At 42.2% G+C, this 27,068-nt stretch overlaps 2 long non-coding RNA genes across 2 annotated transcripts in view; one reads left to right on the plus strand and one right to left on the minus strand.

Moving 5' to 3' along the window:
- Nucleotides 1-13,961, plus strand: part of LOC116086448 — a 14,871-nt gene extending 910 nt beyond the window's left edge. The window contains exons 2-3 of the long non-coding RNA XR_004116931.1: nt 13,516-13,602; nt 13,695-13,961. This is a non-coding gene — a long non-coding RNA (uncharacterized LOC116086448). The remainder of the gene's footprint in view (nt 1-13,515; nt 13,603-13,694) is intronic.
- Nucleotides 9,880-10,364, minus strand: LOC116086449. Its single transcript, XR_004116932.1, has 2 exons — nt 10,321-10,364; nt 9,880-10,111 (listed from the first exon to the last, which is right to left on the minus strand). It is a non-coding gene; the product is annotated as an uncharacterized LOC116086449 (long non-coding RNA).
- Nucleotides 13,962-27,068: the final 13,107 nt, after the last annotated feature.

The following is a 27,068-nucleotide window of genomic DNA, read 5'->3' on the forward strand; positions in this document are numbered from 1 at the left end:
ACCAGGCTGGCCTCGAACTCAGAAATCTGCCTGCCTCTGTCTCCCAAGTGCTGGGATTAAAGGCGAGCGCCACCACCGCCCGTCTCTTAATTTATTTTTTTAATTACACACTTTACATCCTGCTCACTACTCCCCTCCTGGTCACCCATCCCCCACAATCCTTCCCTTCTCCTCTGAGCGAGTGCGGTCCCCCTGTGTATCTCCCCCCCCACCCTGGCACCTCTAGTCTCTACATGGCCAGGTGCTTCCTCTCCCACTGAGGCCAGACAAGGCCTCAGTTAAAGCATATCTCATGTACAGGTAACAGCCTTTGGGAGATAGCCCCATTCCAGTTGTTCTGGACCCACATTAAGACCAAATTTGACATCTGCTACATACGTGTGGGGAAGCCTAGATCCAGCCTGTATATGTTCTTTGGTTGGTGGTTCAGACTCTGAGAACCCCAAGGGTCCAAGTTAGTTGACTCCATTGGTCTTCCTGCGGAATTCATACCCAGTTTGTGGCCCGCAATCCTTCCTCCTAATCTTCCACAGGAATCTCCAAGCCCCATCCACTGTGTGGCTGTGGGTGTCTGTATCTGTCTGAGTCAGCTGCTGGGTGGAGCCCCTCAGAGGACAAAGTGCTCCTGTCTGCAAGATAACAGTATCATTAATACTGTTGGGGATTGGTGCTGGTCTCAAGTTGGGTTTTGGTTGACCATTTCCGCAGTCTCTGAGTACATACCATGCATGTCTTTTTTGGGACTTGGTTACTTCACTTAGGATGATATTCTCAAGTTCCATCCATTTGCCTGCAAATTTCATGATGTCTTGGTTTTTGTTTTGCTTTTGTTTTTGAGACCGGGTTTCTCTGTGTAGCTCTGGCTGTCCTGGAACTCACTCTGTAGACCAAGATGGTGTTGAACTCAGAAATCTTCCTGCTTCTGCCTCCCAAGTGCCAGGATTAAAGGTGTGCACCACCACTGCCTGATGTCTTTGTTTTTAATAGCTGAATAGATGTACCACATTTTCTTTATGCATTCTTCAGTTGAGGGACATCTGGGTTGTTTCGTGATTTTTGGCTATTATGAATAAAGCTGCTATGAACATTGTTGAGCAAGTGTCTTTGTGGGGTGTTGGAGCATCTTTTAGGTATATGCCCAGGAGTGGTAGAGCTGGGTCTTGAGAAATAGTCAAATTGATTTCCAAAGTGGTTGTACAAGTTTGCATGCCCACCAGTAATAGAGGAGTGTTCCTCTTGCTCAACATCCTCACCAACAAGTGCTATCTGTTGAGTTTTTGTTCTTAACTATTCTAATGGGTGCAAGATGAAACCTCAGAATTGTTTTGATTTGCATTTCCCTCATGACTAAGGACTTTGAACATTTCTTTAAGTGCTTCTCGGCCATTCGAGATTCCTCTGTTGAGAATTCTCTGTTTAGTCCTGCACTCCATTTTTTTTTTTAGTAGAACAGCAAGTACACTTTCTTTTATTTATTTATTTTATGTGTATGAATACACTATAGCTGTCTTCAGGCACACCAGAGGAGAGGATGAGACCCTATTATAGATGGTTGTAAGCCACCATGTGGTTGCTGGGAATTGAGCTCAGGACCTTTGGAAGAGTAGTCGGTGCTCTTAACCACTGAGACATCTCTCCAGCCCCCTGTACTCTATTTTTCAATTGGGTTATTTGGGTTGTTGATGTCTAATTTCTTGGGTTCTTTGTAAAATTTGGATATTAGCTCTCTGTCAGATGTAGGGTTGGTGAAGATCCTTTCCCAGTCTGTAGGCTGCTTGTTGGTCCTATTGACAGTGTCCTTTGTCTTACAGAAACCTTGCAGTTTCATGAGGTCCAATTTATCAATCGTTGATCTTAGGGCTTGATCTATTGGTGTTCTGTTATATATTAGATCACAATATATAATTTTCCCCTGTGGCCAATGTGTTCGAGGCTCTTTCCCAATTTCTCTTCTATGAGATTTAGTGTATCCAGTTTTATTTTGAAGTCCTTGATCCACTTAGACTTGAGTTTTGTGCAAGGTGATAAATATGGATCTATTTTCATTCTTCTCCATGCAGATATACAGTTAATCCAGCAATATTTTTTGAAGATGCTTTCATTTTTCAATTGTTTGGTTTTGGCTTCTTTATCAAATTTGAGTGTCCATAGGTGTGTGGGTTTATTTCTGGGTCTTCGATTCGATTCCATTGATCAGCGTGTCTGTTTCTGTACCAATATCATGTAGTTTTTATCACTATTGCTCTGTAGTACAGGTCAGGGAACGGTGATTCCTCCTGAAGTTCTTTTATTGTTCAGAATTGTTTTGGCTATCCTGGATGGGGGAAGGGAAGCTTACTTGTATGATTCAGGAGTCTGAGGAAGGTGGAGGAGAGGTGACAGGAGAGTGGAGGTCTCCTGGGATAGCAGGCTACTCAGAGCAGCTTGCCTTGGCCCAGAGGGCTCAGAGAGCAAAATTTAGCTTATTTTTTAAAATAAATTCAATGAACTACATTTTTATATCATTCACCTGTGTCAAGCAGACAATTCAGGGTTTTTTTTGTTGTTTTGTTTTTTTGTGAATTTACTAGTTGAGGCATTCATCAACATATGTAAGTTTCAGAATACATTTATTCCCCCAAGTAAGATTCTTATGTTCATTTATAGTTAGTGACAGTTCATGCTGTCACCTGTAGGCAATCACAGATCCACTTTCTCCATAAGTTTATGTTAATAGCATATGTATGCATTATGATGTAATACATGAAATTTTTCATATGTATTATGAACTAGTACATGAAAAAATTTACACATATAGTCTGGAAAATGAATCCTGAAATTGGGTCTGTTGAATCTGGCGTAGTCCACTTCACATGACGTTCTGATGTTTATCTCCCATTTAGTATGAGTCAAATCTTTCCCATCTGAGTGGACAATCTCTTCTTTCTAATTGATAAGTGTTATGATCTTGTATTTATTGGCCATAATTTATCTATCCAGTCACGGACTGTTGAACATTTGCACTGTTTTCAGTATACGCTGTGTTGAGTAGCCTGCTGCACATCTTCATGGAAGTGCATGCTTTCTTGTATCCCGAGTGCATGCTCAGGCAGAATTACTGGGTTTACTGACATCCTAATGATAACTTGTGAGAGACATCATTTTAAATTCTCATCACCTATAGATATGGGTTTCTACTTCATACCCTCTTTAAAATCTATTATTGTCTGTATTCTGATACTCTAGTTGCTATGGAACATTGTCTTCTTGGGGCTTACTTTTGTGGTAGCTTAATAAATAATGGTGGTAAGCATCATTTTGTGTGGTTCACCGTTATTTGTATATCCTTGTTGATAAATGGACTGTTCTGTGTTTTGTTCATGTTTTGATTGTTGTTACTTTCTGTTTATTGACTTTGTGAATTCTTTATATATTATGACTAAAACTCTTTTACTTGATGTGAGTTTAACAAACATTCCCTCTCTCCCCAGTCTGCTATTTGTTTCATTTTCTTTCCTTTTTTTGTTTTTAAAGATTCATTTTATTGTATATGCTTGAGTATTTTGCCTATATGAAGGTCTGTGCACCAGTATAAAGTATCCACTAAGGCCAGAACAGAGCATCAGATACTCTGGAAGTGGAGTAACAGATAGTTGTTAGCTGCCATGTGGGTGCTGGGAACCTAACCCACGTTAAGGCCATTTAATGGCTGAGTCTTCTCTCCAGCCTCATCTTTTCATTTTCTTTCTTTTTCCTTTTTACCTTTCCTTTCCTTCTTGTTTCTCCCCTTTTCCTTTCCTTTCTTTTCTTCCTTTTTTTTTCCTTTTCTTCTTATTCCTCCTCCTCCCCGCTCCTCATCCTCTTCTCCTTTTGATGTAGGATTTCTCTGCCTAGCCCTGGCTGTCCTGGAACTTATTCTATAGACCATGCTTGCCTCGAACTTGGAGATCTGCCTGCCTCTGTCTTCCAGGCACTGGGATTAAAGGCCCATGTCACCACTGCCTGACTCATTTTCTTAATAGTGTGGTCAGTCAAATAGCACAACTTTTGAATTTTGATGGGGTCTGATTTAGCAGGTTTTTTTCTTCTATGGACTGTCCTATTGGTGTTTTATCTAAGAAATCCTCATTAACTCAAGGTTTTGAAGATATTTCTCCCTTGTTTTATGTAGATTTTCTCTTAAAGGCCTCTCTTCTACACATATATGTACACACATACATTCTGTATGTAACACACACAATGTTCCATACTGAGTTATTGTTTTTATATGCTATGAGGTGGAGATCTAAGTCATCTCTTTTAAGGAACATCTGTTTTCTCCAGCACTGGTTGTTGGGCACAGCCCTCTCCCTAGGACTATATTGGTATCTTTGCCAAAATCAGTTGACTCTGAATACAATTGTTGGTTGCAGACTCTCAATTCTCTTCTGTCTTGGTAACCATTGCTTTATGGTAACGTTTTAAAATCCCCCCTTCTAGCCAGGTGGTGGTGGCACACGCCGCCTTTAATCCCAGCACTTGGGAGGCAGAGGCAGATGGATTTCTGAGTTCGAGGCTAGCCTGGTCTACAGAGTGAGTTCCAGGACAGCCAGGGCTACCCAGAGAAACCCTGTCTCGAAAATAAAAAAAAAAGGAAATGAAAGCCTAACTGTTGTTTTGTAAAACTGTTCTGGTCTTCTAGGGGTTTTTCACTACCATATAAAAGTACTTATTCCTCAATTTCTTCAACAAAGAATGAAAAATCTGAATGGAATCTATAGATTAATTTAGAGAGAATGATCAGATGAACAATATTGTGTCTTCTGATTCACAAGCATAGTATCTATCTGAATTTATTAATTGTTTCTTCAGTTTCCTCAAAATTTTGTAACTTTTGATATGTAAGTCCTATATTTCTTTTCTCAGATTTGTCCTCTAGTGTTTTGCTATTCTGGTGCTATTTGAATAGTATTGTATTCTTAATTCCACTATTGAATACTTCACTGCTAATGTATCAGAATTTATTCTCCCAGCTATTAAATAAATAGGTTTTTCAGTTAATTAATAAATTTGTTTAAACTAGTAGGACTATGCATGAATTAACAAGAGAAAGATCTTTAGCCAAGGAGAGAAAAAGACATAAGTTTAAAGATTGGGTTGTGTGACAGACACTTATTCTTAACATCAGTAGAGGTCCGTGATATTGAAGTTTGTAACAGAGATAATGGTTTTGGTAGAATAACTATTATTGTGCATGAACAAGTCCTACAAGATTATGTTCTGAAGTTCTGCTGATGTAGTTTGGTGGTAGAGTGCTTGTCTAGCATGCACAAGGTCCTGGGTCCAACGCCTGGTACTAAGAGACAAAACATGATAAAACAGTTAGAGGATGTGAGCCAGTTACTGCAGTGAAGTCCACCAGCTTGCAGAGTTACCCCTTCCTATTGTGAGGAGCTTTAAAGTCTACAGAAATACCTATTGCAGTTCAGTTCTATTATCAGTAGTCATACTGGTCATCTAACACTTCTTGCTTTGCCCTCTAATCTACATCTCCTAGTTTATTGAACCGCCAGTTGTTCCTGGTGGCATCTGTTTTGTCCACCATTTGTTTTTTGGCTTGGTTTGTTTGCTTTCGCTTTTGTTTTGTTTTGTTATGCTTTCCTGGTCTCTTTTTCTGCAGCTATACCAGATTAAACGAGGTGTGGTAAAATAATAGAAGTACATTTGGATTTCTTGCTTTCTTGCTCTTTCACACTCCAGCCAAAGCCTGTGCAAGAGTCGGGGCAAAAGGAGGTATAACTAGTACCAAGCATCCTCAAACTAACCTACCCTCACTAATGAAACATGAGTCACTCTGAAAGGTTGACTCTTTTATGTTAAAGAGTCTTATGTAGCCCAGGCTAGCATCAAACTTGCTTTGTCAATAAGAATGACCTTGAGCTTCTAGTTTTCTTGCCTCCACTTAGAGAGTGCTGGAATTGCAGGCATGTGCCCCCAGGTAGTGCTGAGGGACCTAAGGCTTCATGAATGCCAGGCCGCCATTCTACCAAGTGAGCTACAATTCCAGCCCTAAGGCCTTACCTTTTTGTTTTGTTTTACAGTTTCTCTGTGTAACTCTGGCTGTCCTGGAACTCTTTACATTGACCAGGCTGGCCTGGAACTCAGAGATCTGCCTGTCTGCTTCTCAAATGCTGGGATTAAAGCTGTATATCACTGCTACCCAGCAAGGTCTCACCTCTATTTTTGTTTTTTGGGGTTTTTTTTTTGTTTGTTTGTTTGTTTTTGTTTTCTTGAGGCAGGATTTCACTGTGTAGCCCTGGCTGTCCTGGAACTCACTCTGTAGACCAGGTTGGCTTCGAACTCAGAAATCCACCTGCCTCTGCCTCCCAAGTGCTGGGATTAAAGGCGTGCGCCACCACCGCCTAGCTGAGGTCTCACCTCTTAATACTGTCACAATGGCAGATGAATTGTAACATGAGTTTTGGAGGGCTGTGGGATTACTAATTTCTGTGTTTGGTTTATTTTGCTTAATGTTTTCATAGGGTAGAGTCTAAAGTGCCCACTTCAGAGGGTGATTGTGAAGATAAATATAGGATGTGTAAAGTTCCTGGCCTAAATGCCTGTCATGGCGCTGGTATGCAAAAGGGAGGAGTTGGCAGGGTGTGGTAGTACATGCCGTCTATTGCGACATCTAATAGGCCTAGGCAGGAGGCTCTCTAAACTTGAAGCCAGCCTGGTCTACATAGCAAGTCCCCGGCCAGCCAGGCACCCAATTTAAAAGGTCAGGGTGGAGTGAGGTGGGAGGGTCATTGTGCTAAGGAGCTGAACTTGATTCATTTCTTCAAGTTCTTCTTATGAACCTGGAGATGTGAAGGGTTGTGTCAATTGTCCCTGAAGAACCGCAGGATTGTCCCAACTGCCCCCCATGAAGAGTAAAGCTCTGCTAAGTACTTTGTTTGTAACGGCACCTTCTTCTACAGTTCAAGCTGGCCTTGAACTCTTGTTGCTCCTCCTGCCTCAGCAGTGCTGGCATCAAGGGCAAGCACCAACAAGCTACATTTTGGTTGTGGCTGCTACTCATTGTTAATTCAGATGTTCCCTGCTGCCTCTTTCCTTTGGCTCTTTTCACTTAAGTCAGTTGGAATGATAATTGTTAATAATTGGATTCATTCAGTCCAAAATGCTTAGAGAATATTTTTGGCAGAGTTTAATAAATTGATTTCCCCATTGTGCTTCCTTTATCGCCACAGCTGGAAAAGTATTTATTCATTCTTCATCCTGTACCCCTTTCTGAGTGAAAAGGAAGCCTTGTTTGTTTATTTACTCATTTCTTGATCTATTTATCCTACCCGTTTCTTGAATGCCTGTTGTACAGCAGGCCCTGTGCTGGTTGGGAGGCAATTTCTAAACAAGCAGACAAGCAATGTATGTTTGGCCCATTTTCTAGGGAGAAAGATGTGCATTTTCTGTAGTGAGAGAAGGATCATCCACAGAGCCTGCATTTTCTGTAGTGTGAGAAGGATCATCCACAGAGCCTCAGAAGATACTGCTCTGCTCAAGATGACCGGGGGCTCCGTGAAAGTCAGTGGCTTCATTACCTCCCCCTCTGGCTTAGGGTTTCTTTAAAAACAGTTATTACCATCTGCCTGACGATTCCACTCAAAGGCACCTTTGAATGTTATACAAAGTTACAGAAGTAAATAATCTTATTTTTTCAGATCTTATTCACTCTCTTTAAAAAAAAAAAAAAGGGATACCAGCCCAAGATTGTCTCCCAATTACCTTCATGCCTGACATTGGACAAGCCACTTCATCCCTCTGTAATGGCAATCAAGCTGTAGTCTATGAAGACTTTCCTAAGTTCTGTTTTTTTTTTCTCTTCAATCCCAGGGATGTGAGGTAGGTAACAGTGGACATGGCTTCATATGCGTTCATGCTGTCATTATAGAAACACCCAGCTAAATAGATGAGTTCTTAAATGATTTATTGACTAAAGATGGCTTAAGGAGCTGGACATGTGTAGCTCTTGGCCATCTTCTTAGAGAAGAAATCGCCGAGAGGAGTTCAGATTGGCTTTTCCATGCCTCAAATGTGTGTTCCCAGGTGAGTTCCCACAGGCAGAGAGGGTTATGGGTGTCTTCCTTTGCAGATAACTGGTTGTTGAATAAATCTGTCCGGTGCACAGATTGAGCATCCCTATTTACTGTTGCTTTTCATCCAGAGCACATTCTCTAGCCTGGCCTTTATCAATAACAATGATAAAAGTGCCACGGTTGCTCTCTGTTGACATAACATCTTTTGTTTCACAACTCAAGCAAGGAAAACAGGAGTGTCATTTATTGGGCCTCCACAAACTTCAGAACATGTCCCTATGACTAATATTTCTGCTTGGCTTTAGTAAGGAAAATGGTAAAGAAGTAGCCTAAAGGTACACAAGAAATATTGCATAGGGCCTCTGCAGGTACATACCACAGGAAGCACAGCCTTCGGGGGGTGGGGTGGAGGAAGGGGTGTCAAATTAGAGGAACGTGGCAAATAAGAATTGATAACTGCTTTATTTCATACTTTAAAATGAGCAGTTTCCCTCCTGTAACAATTGGAGCGTTTCTATAGTCAGTCACTGCTGTCCACATGCACTGACCTAGCCATCACCCAAAGGTCTGAACAACCTAGTTTTAGTTTGTCCTCAGTCTACATCTACAGTTTTTACATTCTATTTCCACTATAGTGCTTTTTAAAATATTTGTTTTTAAATTATGTGTATGTAGGAGGGCCAATATGTAAGTGTGAGTGCAGGTGCCTGAGACGACAGAATAGAGTGCCTGATTTCCTGCAGTAGGAGTTACAGGCAATGGTCATAAGCTGCCCGGAGTGGATAGTGGGAACTGAATTGTGGACTCCTGCAAGAACAGTACAAATGCATACTTTCTGAGCACTATCTCCTATATTTTAATCCATAGACATACATTATGTCTAGTAAGGGTTTATATTTTACAGCTATAAAAAAGGCTTTTACAAGCCGGGCGGTGGTGGAGCACGCCTTTAATCCCAGCACTTGGGAGGCAGAGGCAGGCAGATTTCTGAGTTCGAGGCTAGCCTGGTCTACAGAGTGAGTTCCAGGACAGCCAGGGCTACACAGAGAAACCCTGTCTCGAAAAACCACAAAAAAAGAGAAAAAAAAAAGGCTTTTACTCTTGTATCTAAGACAAAAATTGGGAAGACGAATTCTCAATCCTAATTACTGAATGTTTGAAAATGATCCTTCCAAGTTGTATTTAAAAGAAGACATTGCTAATTCCGAGTATGTGATGGCCAGCCCATAGTGGTTTCATTTTATCTCCTCCTTTGTTAGGAGTCCTATCCTGTGCCTGTTGCTCTAAGTTCGCTCTGGAGACTCCAGACACAGCTTTCTAAAATTTCTTGCTACATTTGTCCAGATTAACAGCCCACACTGAAGTCAACAGACCCAAATTCCAACCACAAAATCTCTTCTTCCTGCTATAATGTATTACCTCAGTTGAAGACAACATCAATCCTCTGACTCACCATCCTTCATCCCAACGGCCCTCCCTTCCTCCTCCATCTTTCCCTATGGTATGCAGCCCTTGGGAGCCTTGCTGAGTCCACGCAAGAACTTCTCTGTTTCCACTCAGGATCCCAGCCGGGTTGTCAGCGGCACGCTGTGGCTCTGTTATTTAAATGATTCCTGTCCACCTCTTCCCGGCCATCCCCAACATTCTGAGATTTCTAGAGCAATCTTGCCAAGATAAAAATGTAATCATGTCCCCTTCTGTAATCAAACCTATGTAGTCTCCCTGTTATCTGGCTTGGGGGTGGGGGAAATAGGGGCAGAGGAAACTATGTGCTAAAATATATAAATAAAAATAAAATTGTTAGGGAGGATATTTGAAGAGGTCTGAATCGGATTATTTGTCTTTTTAGTTGTAGTCCCTGTTCCTCCCTTCCCCGGTATTCATGAACTTCCTCTCCCTAGGGATCCTGGTCTCCTGTGACAACTGGATGCTCTTTTCCATCTGTTTCAGTCTTACAGTCAGTCGTTCCGGCCAAGGTCGGCACTCCTTCGTCAGCATCTCCATCTTTCTGTGACCTTGCTGAAGCGCCACCACTCCTCAGTAGCTTTTCATAATCACATCTGGAATCACATTCCACCCTGTATCATTGACATTATCTATATCCGCCACCGTTCCCCCAACCCCCAAGCGTTTTCGCAAACCGTTTTCTCCTGGAGGGACCACCTTCCATGGACATTGTGGGGTTGTGAGCAGCTTCCTGTGGACTTTCCGGTCAAACCTGGAGCACAGCAGGACAAGGCTGCTAGGAGTTTTCGCCTGAACAAAGTACCTTCTATGGTGTCCTCAGGGTGCCCCAGTAGGATGGCGCTCCAGTTGTTCACAGCAGAAAACTGCTCGGTAATGCTACTTTTATTACCAGTTAGTAGGCTTCCTCATCTAACTTCCTCACTCCCCTCCTGCTGCGTTCTGTAATCACCCCCCAAATAAATGCAAACGCATTCTTGTCTCCGGGGTCCGCCGGTGGGGAAGCCCAGTGTCTCTGCTGTTAAGACAGGCTGCTTAGCCATTTCCTGTTAGAACCTCATTTACTTTGAGAACTCTTTACTGGGAAAAACCCCTTCGTGTCAGGAACTGTGTCTTCCCCTGTATGTTTCTTCCAACCTGAGGTAAATGTCCAACGTCTAAAGATTGAAGAAAAAAAATGTTTCAATAAAGAAGAAACTCAAATCCAGGAATGTATAGGACGGAAAAAAGTTAAAACCTTCAAGGATTTCCAGAAACTCTGTGACTGCCATGTCATTCCTTGGGAGCTGTGCCCATAGAAAAGAGAGTTATCTCTAGCCTCCATTCGCGAATTTCCCAGTTAGCTCGAGTTGAAAGTCATTTTTTTTTCCATGTATCTGTTTGTTTTACCTCTGTCGTCTATGATCCCTGAAGACAGGCCTTTGATCATGATTCTTTTTTTTTTCTTTAAGATTTATTTATTGTTATATGTAAGTACACTGTAGCTGTCTTCAGCCGCACCAGAAGAAGGATTAGATCTCATGAGTGGTTATGAGCCACCATGTGGTTGCTGGGATTTGAACTCAGGACCTTCGGAGGAGCAGTCAGTGCTCTTAACCACTGAGCCATCTCCCCAGCCCTGACCATGATTCTTAATAATGAAAGTCCCTCACCTGCTGCCTGCCTGGCACACAGTGTGTGCAGATCCAAAAACTAACAAAAAATAAAGTAAAAGCAAGAGAAATGAAGTACCTGAGAGTGCTGTAAAGCAACCTTATATAGTTTATTTTTTTTAGTAATCATTTATGCTAAGCACTACTATACCTGCTATAGGAAGATAAAATAGCAGAGTTCAAAGCCGTCACATCAATTGTAAGTTGAGAGCATCCAAATTAGTGTTCTACGGTACTTAAGAAATGACTTGAGCAATGACTTTGATGACGATGGCACTAGGAATGTGGAAAGCAGAGGACTGCAGTGCAAGCGAACTTCTGATTATCCTGGTGGTAGCCTTTCACCCATCACCGCTTCACCTGCTATCCATTTCACCCAGCCCCTCTCCTGAGGCAGGCATTCACTCACATTTAGCTCTTTCTCCCTCTGTCTGCCTCCTGGAGAGAAGGTCTCCAGATCTTGCAGCCAGAAAGTGTATCAGGCCCAGCTGTGTGTTTCCCTGGCTTCTGGGACATAACCCTTTAAAAGTTAGCTTAAAGGAAACAAAATAACATGAAACAATGGTGTGGGGGATTAATACCCTTGTGGACCAACCTCTACAATAAGGAAGGAAGACGAGGAGGAGGAGAGAATGAGGAAGCTGGGAGGAAGATAGGAGGAAAGCAGGAGGGGGGAGGGGAAGAGGGAAAGGAGGAGGGGGAGGAAGAAAGGAGGAAAAGAGGAAGGAAGGAGGGGGAAGGAGGAGGGGAAGAAAGGAGAGGGATGAGAAGAAGAGGAGGAAGAGAGAAGAAAGAGGAAAAGGGAGTGGACGGAAGAGGAGATGGGGAGGAAGAGAAGGAGGAAGGAGCAAAGAAAAATAACTTTTAGGATTTCAGCTTCTCTTTAGTCATCAAGTCCTAGGAGCCAAGAAGGGTGAAATTAAAGGCCAGTTTGTACTCCTAAGTAAAGACTTGCCTTCCTAGATGGTCCAAATGTCTTCTGCACGAGTTTGCGAGAGGATTAAAGTCAATTGAGTAGATTGTGGGTATGGCTATGGCTGGAAGCCTTGTGAATGGAGTCCAATCCAGTGGGCTTGTTGCACTAAAAGGAGGCAGTCACAATGCAGGCGGGCATAATGGAAACCATTCTGAGAAAGACTGTTCACTCAGATTTGCAGTTCTGATATTTGGTAAAATGTAAAGTAAAACTTGGAACTGAGTAAATTCAAGCCTGGAAGGATTTACATTTTAGTATTAATGAACAACAGAGTACATAGCTGGTAACGAAGACACAGTGTCTTTGAATCACAGTCTGTTTTGGGTGCTCTCTGATCAATACGACAACCAGGAACAAGAACATGGCAGAGAAGATCTGCAGTCCATGTATCAGTTTGTTGTGAGACCAGTCAATGAAAAAAAAACCAAAAGAAATAAAAAGGAAAGGAAACACATGACTACTCCTAGGTATGATGGAGAAGCAAGTTCATTATACATACATGAGAATGTGACTACTCCTGGGTATGGTGGAGAAGCAAGTTCATTCTACATACATGAGAATGTGGGAGAGCCTAGTCAGAGATAGACCGTTGAGAGAGTCCACACTGGTCACGACCCTGAACTATGGAAGGGAAGGGGATCGGGTGGAGACGAGAACCAAATGCAGTAGCCAGGAGGCCAAAGGTGCAAAGGGATGGATAACCAAAATGATTGGATTATGTAGGGAAGAGCCTCTGTGGGAAGGGCAGAGCAGCCCTGGGCTGAAGAGTTCAGGGTAGAGGGTAGGGTATGCCAGCTATTCCTGGGAACTGGTAGGGACTGAGGGATGCTGGGAGAATCCAGAGGCTGGATACACTTTGATGTGCTACATTGACACCTTAACCATTTGTCTGGGGTTTGGAGCTTAACAACCAAGTAAGTTGCTGCTTTAAGTGAAATGAAAACAAAACAAAACAAAAACCAAACATCCCCTCTCCTCCAGCTCCTTGTTCAAAACTTAAGACATTTTGAAAGTTCCACTCCACACCTCCCATTTTTGGAGGTGGTAGGGAGCAGTTTTAAGGGCCTGCAATATGCATGCTGAACAAGCATTTGACACTGAGCTACACTCTTAGCCCCGTTTGTGATTTAATAGAGTGGAACATCAAACCTAGTGTAGGCAGGGGTGGCCCTGTGCAACTCACGGCTCCTACTCCCATGAAGCCAGGCTTGATTATTCTCCATTTATTGAGATCCTTCTCCAGGAGATTTTCTTCTCATTCACTCTTGATTAAAGTGTACCTGGAAACTACGTTAGAAATCAAAATTTGCCGTTAGAATTTACATTGGGCCTAGCTGTGGTTTGAGCATTTCTGTCCCCCTTCCTTTTCCAGCCCCAGTGTTGGGAAGCGGTGCCTTATAGGTGGAATTTGGGTCATGAGAGGAAAGCCTTCGTAAATGGACTGACTTTTCTCATGTGGGTGAGTTCTCATCTCTTGGGCCTGGGTTAGTTCCCAGGGTAGCAGGATATGACAAAAGGAGCTCACCCCTTGTGTTTTCTCACTCTGGCTAGATTCTGTGTGGCCTTCTGCTTTCTGTCCTGAGTTGAAGCTTCGTGAGGGTCGTTGCCGGATGACTCACCAGCCTTTGACTTCTCGATCTCCAGGACGATGCATGCACACACGTGCACCACTTTATTTTATGAGGTCCCTAATCTTAAGTATTCTAAAATCGCAACAGAAAACAGACCCGAGACCAAAACCAAGGGAGCTACCTACACGAAATTCTGTGATTTCTTAATACACGGAAGTCAACTCGCTCCACCGTGGGAATCATCAGAGATTTTGGAGGTTAGTGCCGGTTCTTAATAAAACTTCGATAATTAACCTTGGAAGGATAGTCTCTAAAATCCTTTCCGCTTGATTACCAGTTGTTAAAAAGCCAAGACCTGATCTCAGAACTTTGAGGTTTCATTTTCACACCCCCACCGCACCCCCACCAAGGTTTGGGAATTTGGGGGGAGAGGGGCATTACTTACACATTGTTTATTTCATTGTGGTCTTCCCACAAATCCCTCCCAGTTGCTTTCCCTTGCTGGGGTTGTATCCATAGCTTTTTGTATTCAGGGCCTCCCTCTGAACAGGCCTCTCCCCCTCCTCCCTGTGACCTCCCTAGGACATAGAGGGAGGGGAATAAATCTACTTGAGTTACACAACGTGTTCTTCACTCCTCCTGTCCCAAACTGTTACTCCTCTCCTTATCTTAGAGGCTCAGCTGTGTCCTTGAACATATCCTTGACTTGTGTCACGTTATTCTCCCTGGGACTAGAGTGAGGGGTTAGAGCAATTCTCCAGAGTGGAACAAACATGCGACTATACCACCCAACTTGGCCCAAACTTCCAGTTTTGCATTAATGGGAGGTCAGTTTCCTGCATCTGCTCTGTGACAGGTAATCCGAGAACCACACTGAATTAGTAATTCTAGCAACTTCAAGGGTGGTTCTAAGGGAGTGTCTCTGGATTGATGGGAATTCTTCACACACTGTCATAGCTTCTGTGCCCTGAAAATAAGTGCTCTGTGAATTAAATCTTTAAGTGATTTTTCTTTCTTTGTTTGTTTTTTAATGGGGTGTTTGAATGTTTGTCTGAATGCACGACTGTGCACCATGAGAATGTGCCTGGTGTCCTAGGAAGTCACAGGAAGGCATCGGATTTCCTGGAACTGGAGTTAGAGATGGGAATTGAAGAGTCCTCTGGCCTCTACAAGAGCAGCCATTACTCTTAACCCCTAGCCATCTCTCCAGCCCCTTCTACTTAAGATTAAAAACAAGATAAAACAAAACCACCAACTATTGGGCTTCTTAGCTAGTTCCTGTGACAAACTGGCACATTTTGCTTTATTTTAAAACAAGTTATAAAGCTATGCAAAGCAACAAACCTCCATGCATATCAGAAGCAGTTATCAAAAAGGTCACAAGAACTGAGTAATGGCTTTCCCATGGGTAAAGGCATTCCTCCAAAGCCCACAACCTGAGTTCCGTATGGTGGAGGCAGAGAGCTGACTCCAGAAAACTGTCTTCTGACTTCCACATGCCCACCTTTGGCACACCACACTCTCACTTGTCCACAAAATAAATAAATGTTAAAAAAAAAAAACTTGGTTAAGTCACAAAAAAGGCATTCTTGGGGAGTCTTAAATTTTAACACCTGTAAGCCGGGCAGTGGTGGCACACACCTTTAATCCCAGCGCTTGGAAGGCAGAGGCAGGTAGATTTCTGAGTTCAAGACCAGCCTGGTCTACAGAGTGAGTTCCAGGACAGCCAAGGCTATACAGAGAAACCCTGTCTTGAATAAACAAATAAACAAACAAATAAATAAATAAATAGAAAAAAATTTAACACCTGTAAAATAGAAATAAATCTGTGAAGGTCATGGTGGCACACGCCTTTGGTTCTAGCACTCTGAATGCAGCTGCAGGCAGATATTTGTGAGCTAAAGGCTAACCAGTCTACATGGTGAGGTTCAGCCCAGCCAGGGCTATATAGTGGGACCCTATCTCAAAAGCAAAGCAAAACAAAACAAAATGTGAAATAAAAAATAAATCTATCCTTTTACTAATTTCAGAAGAGAATGAATACTAAGTGTCTTATTTGTTTGGGAACGTCTTTTTTTTTTTGAAAAAAAAATTTTCTCATATAAAACTTATCCTGACCTGATTATAGTTCATCTCCTTTCTGTGTCTCATGAGAAAACAATGAGGCTTCTAAGGGATAAAAATAAAATAAAATAATAAAATAAGCAAACCCTAACACATTGGAATTGCACGATACAGAAGGAAAAGAGCCCAAGAGAAGGCTCCAGAAACAGAGAAGCACTCGTTTGCACCGCACCCTCAGGAGACCCATAAAAACACTACACTGGAAACCACATTATTCCACACAAAGACCTGGTGCAGACCTGAGCACCTGTAGGAGCGGCCTCAGTCTCTGTGAGCTCATGTGAGCTTTGTCCATGTTGCCTTAGAGGGGAGGGGCTTGTTTTCTTGTTACCTATCCCCTCTGGATCGGATACTTTTTCTGCCTTCTACTCTCCTGCTTACCCCTTCAGGGCGGACAGTTCCAAGGTTCTCACTCTCTGCATAACGTCTGGCTGTGGGCCTCTGTATTTGATTTTGTAACATTTAGTTTTCCCAAACAGGAAAATTTTTAAAGAACTAACATTAAAGCATCCACTATAATTAGTGTTGTTTAAAATGCATGTTTTATTTCAGATTTTAGAATCCATGACCTCTTAGGGGTGGGGGTCAGTGTCTCACTGTATAGATTTGTGCTGGCCTGGAGCTCACCATATAGACCAGGTTGGTCTTGAACTCACAGAGAACCTCCTGCCTAAGGCCTCCCAGATCCTGGGATCACCGGCAAACACCACGTTTTTTTGTTTGTTTTTGTTTTGGTTTGATTTGGTCTTGGTTTTTGAAACAGGGTTTCTCTGTGTAGCCCTGAATGTCCTGGAACTCACTCTGTAGACAAGGTTGCCCTCAAACTAAGAGGTCTGCCTGTCTGGGCCTCCTGAGTGTGTGCCACCTCTGCCCAGCTATGATTTGCTTTTTAATAAGCTAACAATTTAGGAATTGATTTTTCTATTGAGTTGCATTTTCAGAGAAGATAAGTATTTAATTGTCATTTCTACTTAGAAATTAGTGATATGTATATTGGCTTTTCGAGACAGGGTTTCTCTGTGTAGCTCTGGCTGTCCTGGAGCTCACTCTGTAGACCAGGCTGGCCTGGAACTCAAAATCTGCCTGTCTCTGCCTTCCAAGCGCTGGGATTAAAGGCGTGCGCCACCACTGCCTGGCTTAGTGTGACATTTTAACTCTATATTAATTATGCTTTGGGACCACTTACCACATTTGCCTGTTTTATTGGTATGACTCTGCACTCCACACCAATTTGGGTCAGTTAGCAGAATAGTAACTCATGCCTGCTTCACACCATTTGTGAATTTATACGCTTAGACACAAGTGTATTTTTACTGAGCCATGATGAATAGACAATAAAGGGTAGGTAAAGTGTCCAATTTGATACATTTTGGCATATTTCACCTCTTTGAAAGCAGTGCCGCCAGAATATTGAAGGCAGTGAAATATTTTTCTCCAGGGTTTTCTTGTGCCTGTTTATAATCCCTTCTCTCCTGCCTGTTTTCAGAGTACCCATTCCCACAATCCCTAGCTGGTCAAGGTCCATTAGTTAACATTGTTTCATCTCCTCCCCTTCCCTAGTCTGACTTTATTCACTCCCCATAGTATTTCCTTTTGTTGAATGTTTCCAATAGTTCTTTCATTTTTATGGCTGGGTAGTATTCCCTTACATGATAGACCACATTCTGTTCTTCTACCTACCATCCATACCTACCTAATGTCTCTTTGTTCTTCTCTGTGGAGCTGAACGGCCTCTTGAGTCAAGGCTCCACAGAGGTCTCGTCGTATCAAGAGTTTCATCGTCAGCACGTCTAGGTCCTGCCCTATCTCTTGTGATTGTGTAAATGTGACCTTTGTGGGTTTCTTCTTCAGATTGCAGTATCCTTATCTGGACAGGGAGTCTAGTTATAATGTCCCTTAGAACTCTATAAGCATGAAATCTGTAAGGTGCTCAGAACAAAACAACACAGGGCAAATGCTATGTGATTGGTGGTTATTATTATCACTACATGAGCAGTGTGATAGGTTTGGTACAATTTCTAATGCCAATCAACCCTCAAAGAAAGTTCATTAATATTAATTTTGCTAATAATACGACAACACACAGCAGCTCTTCATTCCTTTTCTTTCCTCCACTCTTTTAGGACTTGGGTCTTTTACCATCTTTGCTTTTAACAGGCCCACCACAGTCACCTGACCAGGCAGGCTAGATACGCAAAAGATAGATACCCAAAAGGCTAGATAGGCATAGCTCTATACCCCAAACCAGGACTCTTAGCCCAGACTTGAGTACATCTTAGAAATGCAAGTTCTCAGGCTCTACCCCAGTTTTACTGAGTGAAAAAAATGAAAGACGCCATCTACATCTATGTGACTGGTGATGTTTAAGAGTTAGTGCGGTAGGGAAATTGCCAGGCTGGGGCAGGAGTCAATCAACACATGCTCAGTTCATATAAACTTTCTTGTTGGGGAAAGCATACTGTTGACTAATTGAGCTTAATATCAGCTAAAATCCCTAAGTCTTTTTTACACACGTTGCTGCTAATCCGTATATTTCCCATCTAGCCCTTGCACAGGATTCTTTTTAGATTGAAGTATAAGTCTTTACATTTATCCCTATTAAACTTAATCTTGTTAGATCCGGCCCATCGCTCCAGTCATGTTTGGAGAAATCTTAGTTCAGCTGGAATGAACCATGACAAAAAGACAGAGCCTACAACCAAGGAGGAATGCTGCAAAGACAACATCCTTTTATTTATTACCCAGAAACTGGCCAATAAGATGCTGCCTGTGCTGGGCTTCTCTAAAAGCTCAAGACCCCAGGGGGTGGTATAATTTGATTTCAGCTGAATTCAACAGTTATCTCAAGTTCCTGCCTATAAATAAGGTCCAGTGCTAAATAACCCACCCTTTAATGCTGGGTGCAAGCAGAGAGGGATTTGGGGGTTTTGTTTGTTGGTATGTATGTTTTTTTTTTTCCTTCTTGGTGCGAAGCTCAGTGTGCAAATAGTTGTAAGATTTCAAAGGAAAAGAACTAGAGTTTTTGGAATGACAAATCCTTAGCTATCTGCTTTGTTTACACTTTCAAATTTTATTTACTTTCTTTTCTTTTGGTGGGGGGGGATTGAGACAAGGTTTCTCTGTGTACCCTTGGCTGTCCTGGTACTCACTCTGTAGACCAGGCTGGCCTCTACCTCAGAAATCCGCCTGCCTCTGCCTCCCAAGTGCTGGGATTAAAGGCGTGCGCCACCACCACTAGGCTCAAATTTTATTTTCAAACCAACCCAGTGATATAGGAACTGTTAAAACTGAGGAAACTAAGGATCAGACTGTAAGGCTTGACCTCAAGGTCACGGGGATGGTGGGCAGTCCAGCTATAGGAAATCCCAGATCTAAATGTGTTTGAAGAACAGTCACCCTGAGATCAAGAAAATCACCCTCATAAATATGAGGACTAGGCTGAAAGGCTTGCTAAGCACAAGAGCAATAGTCTAGAGTATGGGAGGCCCTGGGTTTGATCCCAGCACAGACCAGAAACAAGACAAACCAACAAACAAAACACAAAAAAGGCCAGCAAGTCTACCAAGTGGCTTAGCAATTTGGCTAATTTGAATGTTAGTGTTCAATCCTAAAAGCATTGAGATAGCCAATAGACTTCCCAATCCTGTTTCAGCGAAACCTGTGTTTGTAGTGCTAACTCCTTACCATGTTACATTTCACTTTAGTTATATTTGTATGTTTTAAAGCATTAGCCTCACATCTCAAATCAGTGGCAGTGATAATTTTAATAATTTCCTCTGAAAACTAAACTTCTGGAATGGATACATTTTGTTCTCAATAGGGTGAAATAGCCAATTTGATTCTACTGTGTAACAGCTGCTATATCTTATACAACATCAAGTGTCCATTTTTATAAAGTACCTATAGTATAATGGAAATACACCACACTTGGAGTCTGACTGTCACAACTTGATACTATTTACATTACTCAGGTCAAAACTTTAGCTATGTCGTCCTTAGTTTTTAGACCTGTAACAACAGAGCAGTAATGGTCATGGAGATGTGGGGAAAGCTAAAAGTGTCCCAAGGAAGAAGTCCTATGGCTTATTACATGTTTTACAGACATAAGATGCTATTATATGCTTTTATATTTACCTATTTTATAAGTTCCCCAAACATGAAATATTCCAGACACTTTTACCTTTACTTAACTCCTAGAGCAGAATTCAAGCTTTTTGGGGGTTTCCCTGATTATGTTTCATTCTATCAGGGTTCATTCTTTTCTCTTTGTTTTGTTTACATTTTTCAAGACAAGGTTTCTCTGTGTAGCTAGCCCTGGCTGTCCTGAAACTAGCTCTGTAAAGCAGAATGGCTTGGAATTTAGGAGGCCTCCAGTGCAAAGATCTGCCTGACTGTGCCTCTAGTTCTAGGATTGAAGGTGTGTGCCATCACCTCCCTGCTTTCATTATTTCTTTGATTTGTTTGCTTTGTTTTCAAGGCAGGGTTTCTCTTCCTAATAGCTCAGGCTGTGCTGGAGCACCCATTGCAGACCAGGTTGGCCTTGAAATCACAGAGATCTACCTGCCTTTGCCTCCTGGCCTGCTGTGATAAAAGGCCTACACCACTACCAGCCGGTTCACACTTCATTTTTTTGTTTGTTTGTTTGCTTTTATCGAGACAGGGTTTCTCTGTGTAGTCCTGGCTGTCCTGGAACTCATTCTGTAGACCAGACTGGCCTTGAACTCAGAAATCTGCCTGCCTCTGCCTCCCAAGTGCTGGGATTAAAGATGTGTGCCACCACCACCCAACACACTTCATTCTTAATAACAATTAAGAGCACCTAATTCAAGACAATGTGATAGAACCAATACCAAACATCAGTGTAGCTTGTTGACTTGCATTTAAAAATGTTAGTGCTCTATTTAACCAGCACGAACATCCTGGATACTACTAGCATTTTTATATAAAATAAAGGACCTAGTAGGTACTTGTGGATCTGAAGCCATGCTCTACAATATGAAGTGAGCTTTGTTAATAAAAGTACCTTCTCCTTTAGGGTTTTCTAATGTGGTAATTATGGACAGGGACTGTGAATAAGAAAGAATATATGGCCGGGCAGCAGTGGTGGTGCACATCTTTCATCCCAGCACTTGGGAGGCAGAGACAGGCGGATTTCTGAGTTTGAGGCCAGCCTGGTCTACAAGAGTGAGTTTCAGGACAGCCAAGGCTACACAGAGAAGCCCTGTCTCAAAAAAAGAACCCCCCCCAAAAAAGAAAGAATATATGTTTAAGTGGCCAGATTTGAACCCCTGCTAGTAGTTGCATTACCCTAGGGGAATAAAAATCTCTCAGGTTCAATGTCCTTACCTCCTTAAACTTTTTCAGCGTTAACTATTTTATTTTGTTTTTAAAAATTGAGGTCTTACTATTTGCCCTTAATCTCATTTTGTGGCTTGGGCTCGCTTCAACGTTCAGTCTTCCTGGGGACTTCAGGTCCCCAATTGCTAAGATCCCAGACATACATTACTGCGTCATGACTGCACCTACCTGTGAGAGCTGGGAATTCTGTATTGTGTTGTGGATGGAATGTCTGGTGTATATCAGTAGTATACTGATAGTAGGTTTCTGAGGTTTGCAATACTGAGGATTTTCTGACATAAGTATTTAATACACTCCAATAGGAACTCTCTAAACCTCTCAGTCCCTACCCCTTTTCTGGTCCTATCCCTTCCTCTGATCCTACTGAGTAATGAATGTCACCTGCTTACCACTGTCAGTCACCTCCTCTTCTTCAATAACTTCCTAGAGTTAAGGACTTGTTTTTGTTTGTTTGTTTTTCAAGACAGGGCTTCTCTGTGTAGCCCCGGCTGTCCTGGAACTTGCTCGGTAGACCAGGCTGGCCTAGAACTCAGAAATCCATTTGTCACTGCCTCCTCAGTGCTGGGACCAAAGGCATTTTCAAGTACCACCCAGCGAGCTAAGGAGTCTTAGAACAGGAACCACCCTAAGCCTTGGAATTCCTTTGGACCAGTGTCCTTATTATACAAAGGAGAAAACTTGAGCCCACAGAGTTTGCACTTACCCCATCCCAAGCTAGAAAGCTGATTAGTACAAGCCTGAACTGAACTGTAGGCTTGGAGTTCTCCCGTACATTCTCTTCTGCCTCCCTGGTTCCCTATAATCTCCTCTTATACTTGCCAGTAACACTGTGCTGATCTGGGCTGCTGCCAGCTCAGGCTGCCCAGCTTCAGCTGAATCTTCATGCTTAATCTTGTTAATTCATCTCCTTTTATTCGCTAGCATGTAATGTGGACAATTTACTGGTGTATATGTGAGTATGTGTGTGTGTGTGGGGGGGGGTCTGTTCTTGCCTTTGTGTATGTTAGAAATAAAACCTTAATTGCATCAAAAATTAAACAAAAGCACCCCGGGTTTGGTAGAGGTGGGGTTGCAGGCTGGGCCCAGCTCAGACCCTTCTCCATGTCCTCTGAAGAGGTCCCTGAGGGAGTTCCACTAAACTCTCAATGTCTCTTAGCAACACAATATAGAAGTTCCTACCTAATATTTACGCTTAACAATGGTTATTCCTGGGAAGCCTCAGGTGTCAGCGGAAGTCTGGGTCATTACCATATTTAAAAAAAACCAGAAATGCTTAACAAAATCCTAAAAGTATGATATTGTTTTTAAAATGTTTATTCTTGACACCTTTAATTTAGAGAATTGATGTTTAATTCAATTTCAGAACATTTATGGCATGCGTGTTTGTATGCACAGTCATGGTCTCATTTTGGCATCACACCAGAAGTCTAGCTATGAGGCCCTTCACTGTCACCCCCAACTTTCCTTTGACTGAAACTATCCTGTTTTTTTTTCTTTTCTTCAGAGATAAGGTCTCACTGTGTGTCCCTGCTTTGTCAGTAATGCACTATTAGGCTGGCCTCAAACTCGGAGATCCATGTGCTCTGCCTCTCAAGCGCTAGCATCAGTCTTGTGCCACCTCTTCCAGGGGCCATAACCATTCCTAACTTGGTCTGTCCCTGATTCCTCCAAATCAAATATAACCCCAGTCATCTGTCAGTTAATAATTGGTCCACACCAGATTTTGAGGCCACAATATAAAAAAAGATCTAATCTCTGACCTTCAGACAAGGAGATGAGCAAGAGAGACAATTCCCTTTGGAATTGGGCACTCCTGTATTTATGCTTTGTAATTGTCTGACAATAGCAGTGCAGTTAAGGGCTCTGGCAGCCTCTATTTCCTTCCTTTTCTTTTGAAAGCCTAAACTTCTGTGTAGGAAGTTGTACTACCCTTGTTTGGGAAACCATGTAAAACTGCTCATGGAGCCCGGTCATGGTGGTATGCACATTTAACCCCAGCACTCAGGAGGCAGAGACAGTCAATGTGAGTTCAAGGCCAGTCTGTTCTACAGGTCTAGTTCCAGGACATCAAGGGCTACATGGAGAAACCCTGTCTTGAAAATCTTGAAAACAAACAAGCAAAAATACTGTCCTATGGAGAGAAAAGTCAAGCTCAACAGCTATCCTTGCTGTGGCCGATATATCAGAATGAACCACTATGGAGTTCTAACTAGAGAGGCCATCTACCTGGCTGGAGCACTGGCCTCACATGCAGAACTACACGGCGGATCCCACTCAAACCACGGATTTTAGGAGGAATAGATTATTATCGTTTAGTATACTGTGCTTTAGGGTAGCTTGTTACATAGAAATAGTTAACTGAACCAGGTGGGCAAAAATATAATGAAGATGCCATGAGAGTGCCCTCACTGAGGTGTGTACATGCTGAAGAGGTGGCCTAAACACCTCCCGTGAATGGCTGGAGAAGAGGAGTCTACCGGCATCCACAGAAACTACACTGTGGGCTAGACTATTGTCTTGGGATTTCCATTGCCGTGAAGCAATACACGACTAAGGCAAGTCTTATAAAGGACAACACTTAATCCGGGTGGCTTACAGTTTCAGAGGTTCAGTCCATGATTATCACAGCAAGAAGCATGGCAGCATGCAGGCAGACATGGTGCTGGAGGAGCCCAGAGTTCTACATCTTCATGGAAAGGAAGCCAGGAGCAGACTGTCTCACAGGCAGCTAGGAGGAGGGTCACAAAGTCCACCCCTCACAGCGACACACTTCCTCCAACAAGGCCACACTTCTCCTAATAGTGCTACTCCTTGGGCCAAGCATATACAAACCACCACAACTGTGAAAAGAAAGTATGATTCTACCAGGCAAAGGAAGTAGCATGTATGAAGAACCAAAAGAACATGTTAACATGGAGGACAGAGTGTGGTCCAGTGTGGTTTGGAAAGAGCATAAAAAAAAATATTACAAGCAATATAGAGAAGCCTTTTATTATTGTCTCGAGTCCTTTGCATGTTGGTAGTGCAGTGGGCAGTGGGTAGAACCCAGGCCTTCCACCATGCTAGGCAAGTACTCAACCACCACCTCCCCCAAAGCCCTTTGTCAAACTAATTTTAACGGGTAGGCAACAAAATGTCATCCTTTCAGACCTCCTTCTCTTCCCTTCGACAGCACGAATAGCTTCCCTTTTCTCTTCTCTTCTTCTCCTGGTCTGTAGAGCAATGATTCTCAACCTTTCTAATGCTGGGACCCCTTTAATACAGTGCTTCATATTGTGGTGATCCCTATAGTTTTGCTACTATTATGAATCATAATGCAAATATCTGTGTTTTCCGATGGTCTTAGGTGAGCCCAGCGAAAGGTTTTTTTTGACACCCCCAAAGGGATTGAGACCTACAGATCAAGAACCACTAATATAGAAGAAGTTTTCCTTTTGGTGCTGTGGTATTCCTCAAATGTCCATCTTTAATTCTCAATTCGTCTTTCCCAGTATCCTCATGTGGCTGTAACTGAAGCACAAGATCCTACCTCTCCATCTTCATGTTGGTCTCACTTTTGTGTGTGTGTGTGTGTGTGTGTGTGTGTGTGTATAATTTTGGGATATTCGTTGTATACAGAGTACGTATCCTTGTGACCTTATCATAAATGCACACAACATACTCTTGTCATATTCACTGAGCCCTCTTTACCCTCTCATGGCTCTGATCACCCTTCTTTTTTCCTAACAACCTGCTTTCATATTCTTGTGCTTTTTTTTTTTAAACTCTCAATTCCACACACAAGAGACAGCATAGCATATCTCTGTTTTTCAGTCTTGATTATTTTCTTTAATGTGATGATATTTATTTCTATCCATCCTATTTTTTTTCAATCATGATTTTGGTCTTTTTTATGTCTGGAATGATACTCTATCATCTGTCTGTCCATCCATCCATCCATCCATCCATCCATCCATCCATCCATCCCTCATCCATCCATCATCCATCCACCCACCACCCATCCATCATCTATACACCCATCATCCATCATCCATCTGTCTATCCATCCATCCATTCATCCATCCATTCCTTGAGTTACAGAAAAACAATTTTGTTGAATCTCACTTGTCAGCTCTTGTTCTTATTTCCTAAGCTATTGGACCCTCATTGAGAAAAGCACAACCCAAGCCTCTGTGAGAGTCTTCGTGTTTCCTTCTGGTTGTTTCAGTGTTCTAGCCCTTACACTAAGGTCTCCTATCCATTGAATTGATTTTTTTTCCACAAGGAAGGGGTCAGGGATCTTGTCTCACAAGAATACCCACATTCCCAATACTATTTGTTAAAGAATCTCTTTCCTCAAATGTATGTGTTTGACGCCTTTCTCAAGAATCACATGGCTGAAGCTGCATGGATTCATTTCTGAGTCCTCTTTTTCAATTCAGTCTGCTTTTGGGTCAGTACCTTGATGGTTTGTTACTGTGGCTTTACTGGTCTTTCTTTCTTCTTTAAAAATTGTTTTTATATTAGTTTTATGAGGCTATCTTTGAAATTTATATAGCTAACTATTTTGGAATTTATATAATCCTTTAAAATTTTTTTTATTTATTTAGTATTAGGTTTTTATGCAATGTTTTTGATCATATATAGCCTTCTCTCCCAATTTTTCCCAGATCCACCTCCACCTCCCTTCCCTATCTGCCTGACTCTCTCTCTCTCTCTCTCTCTCTCTCTCTCTCTCTCTCTCTCTCTCTCTTTCTCTGTCTGTCTGTCTCTCTCAAACTCATCAACATCAGGGCCAATATGTGATGCTCAGATCTTTATGGATGTACGGTCTTCTGCTGGAGTACAGTCACTTCCTTGACTCCTTGAGACTTTATCCATTCCTTAAGGAAACTCTCTCCCCCTTTCCCAGAAGCTAACAATTGCCAAGAACTCCACAGCTAGAAGTGTATTTCATGCCCAACTCCTCTGTGCTGGGATTTGGTCTGGGCCTCCTGCCTTCAAGTACTGGGTCTCAGTTGGCTACACATTGGAATGACTAGGGGGAGCCTTAGAACAATATCTGGCTTTCAATCTTTAAAAGTCAGATCTCACTGATTCTGAATATCACCCAAGTACCTTTTTTTTTTTTTTTTTAAGAGTCTCACACGATTCCAAACTTGCAGCCATATTAACAACACTGTCCTAGAGGTTTTAACTCACTGTTTCTAGGACAGGGGCAACAATTACAACTCTAGCATGTGATTCTGGGAGTTAGATGAGTATTTCCCTAGGCTTTTTTATAAATGTTGAATAAATGTCTCAGGCAGGTATAGGGAGGTGTGCTATGACATCAATAGGCCCATCTGAAGTCAGTTTCAGATTGGCCTCAGTTGAGGGTAGCAGATAACCTCTGCTCACCTCGAGATCTCCTCCTCGCTTGTTGTTCACTTTGCTTTTCCTCAAAACCAAGAGGCCTGGGCTTCATCACTTCTGATCCAGGGGCATGGAGCTGATTTATATGCCCTGCGATTTTACACTTGGCCTTTTTCCTTGGGCTACTCCTAAAGAATTTACATTAGAGCCTTATCCATTCTTAATCTTCCACAGCAGTCTACCCACTATAGGGAAAGTTTCTCTAGTGTTTCATATAAAATTGACTTATTGAAAATATGAATGCCAATTCAGTATTTAACATTCCTGTTTGGATAATGATTTAACTCCATGTGAATAACAGTGATGGTAAATGAATGATGCACACACACCCAAAATAAACACATATACTAATATTTTAAAAATGGAGGGATATATGTATATTTTAATACCCACATATAATATAATATAATATGATATAATATAATATAATATACCCATATACACACTAGGTCTTAAGTATTATATTAGTCCCTGGGGC

This window comes from Mastomys coucha, unplaced genomic scaffold (assembly GCF_008632895.1).
Source record: "Mastomys coucha isolate ucsf_1 unplaced genomic scaffold, UCSF_Mcou_1 pScaffold12, whole genome shotgun sequence".
Lineage (NCBI taxonomy): Eukaryota > Metazoa > Chordata > Mammalia > Rodentia > Muridae > Mastomys > Mastomys coucha.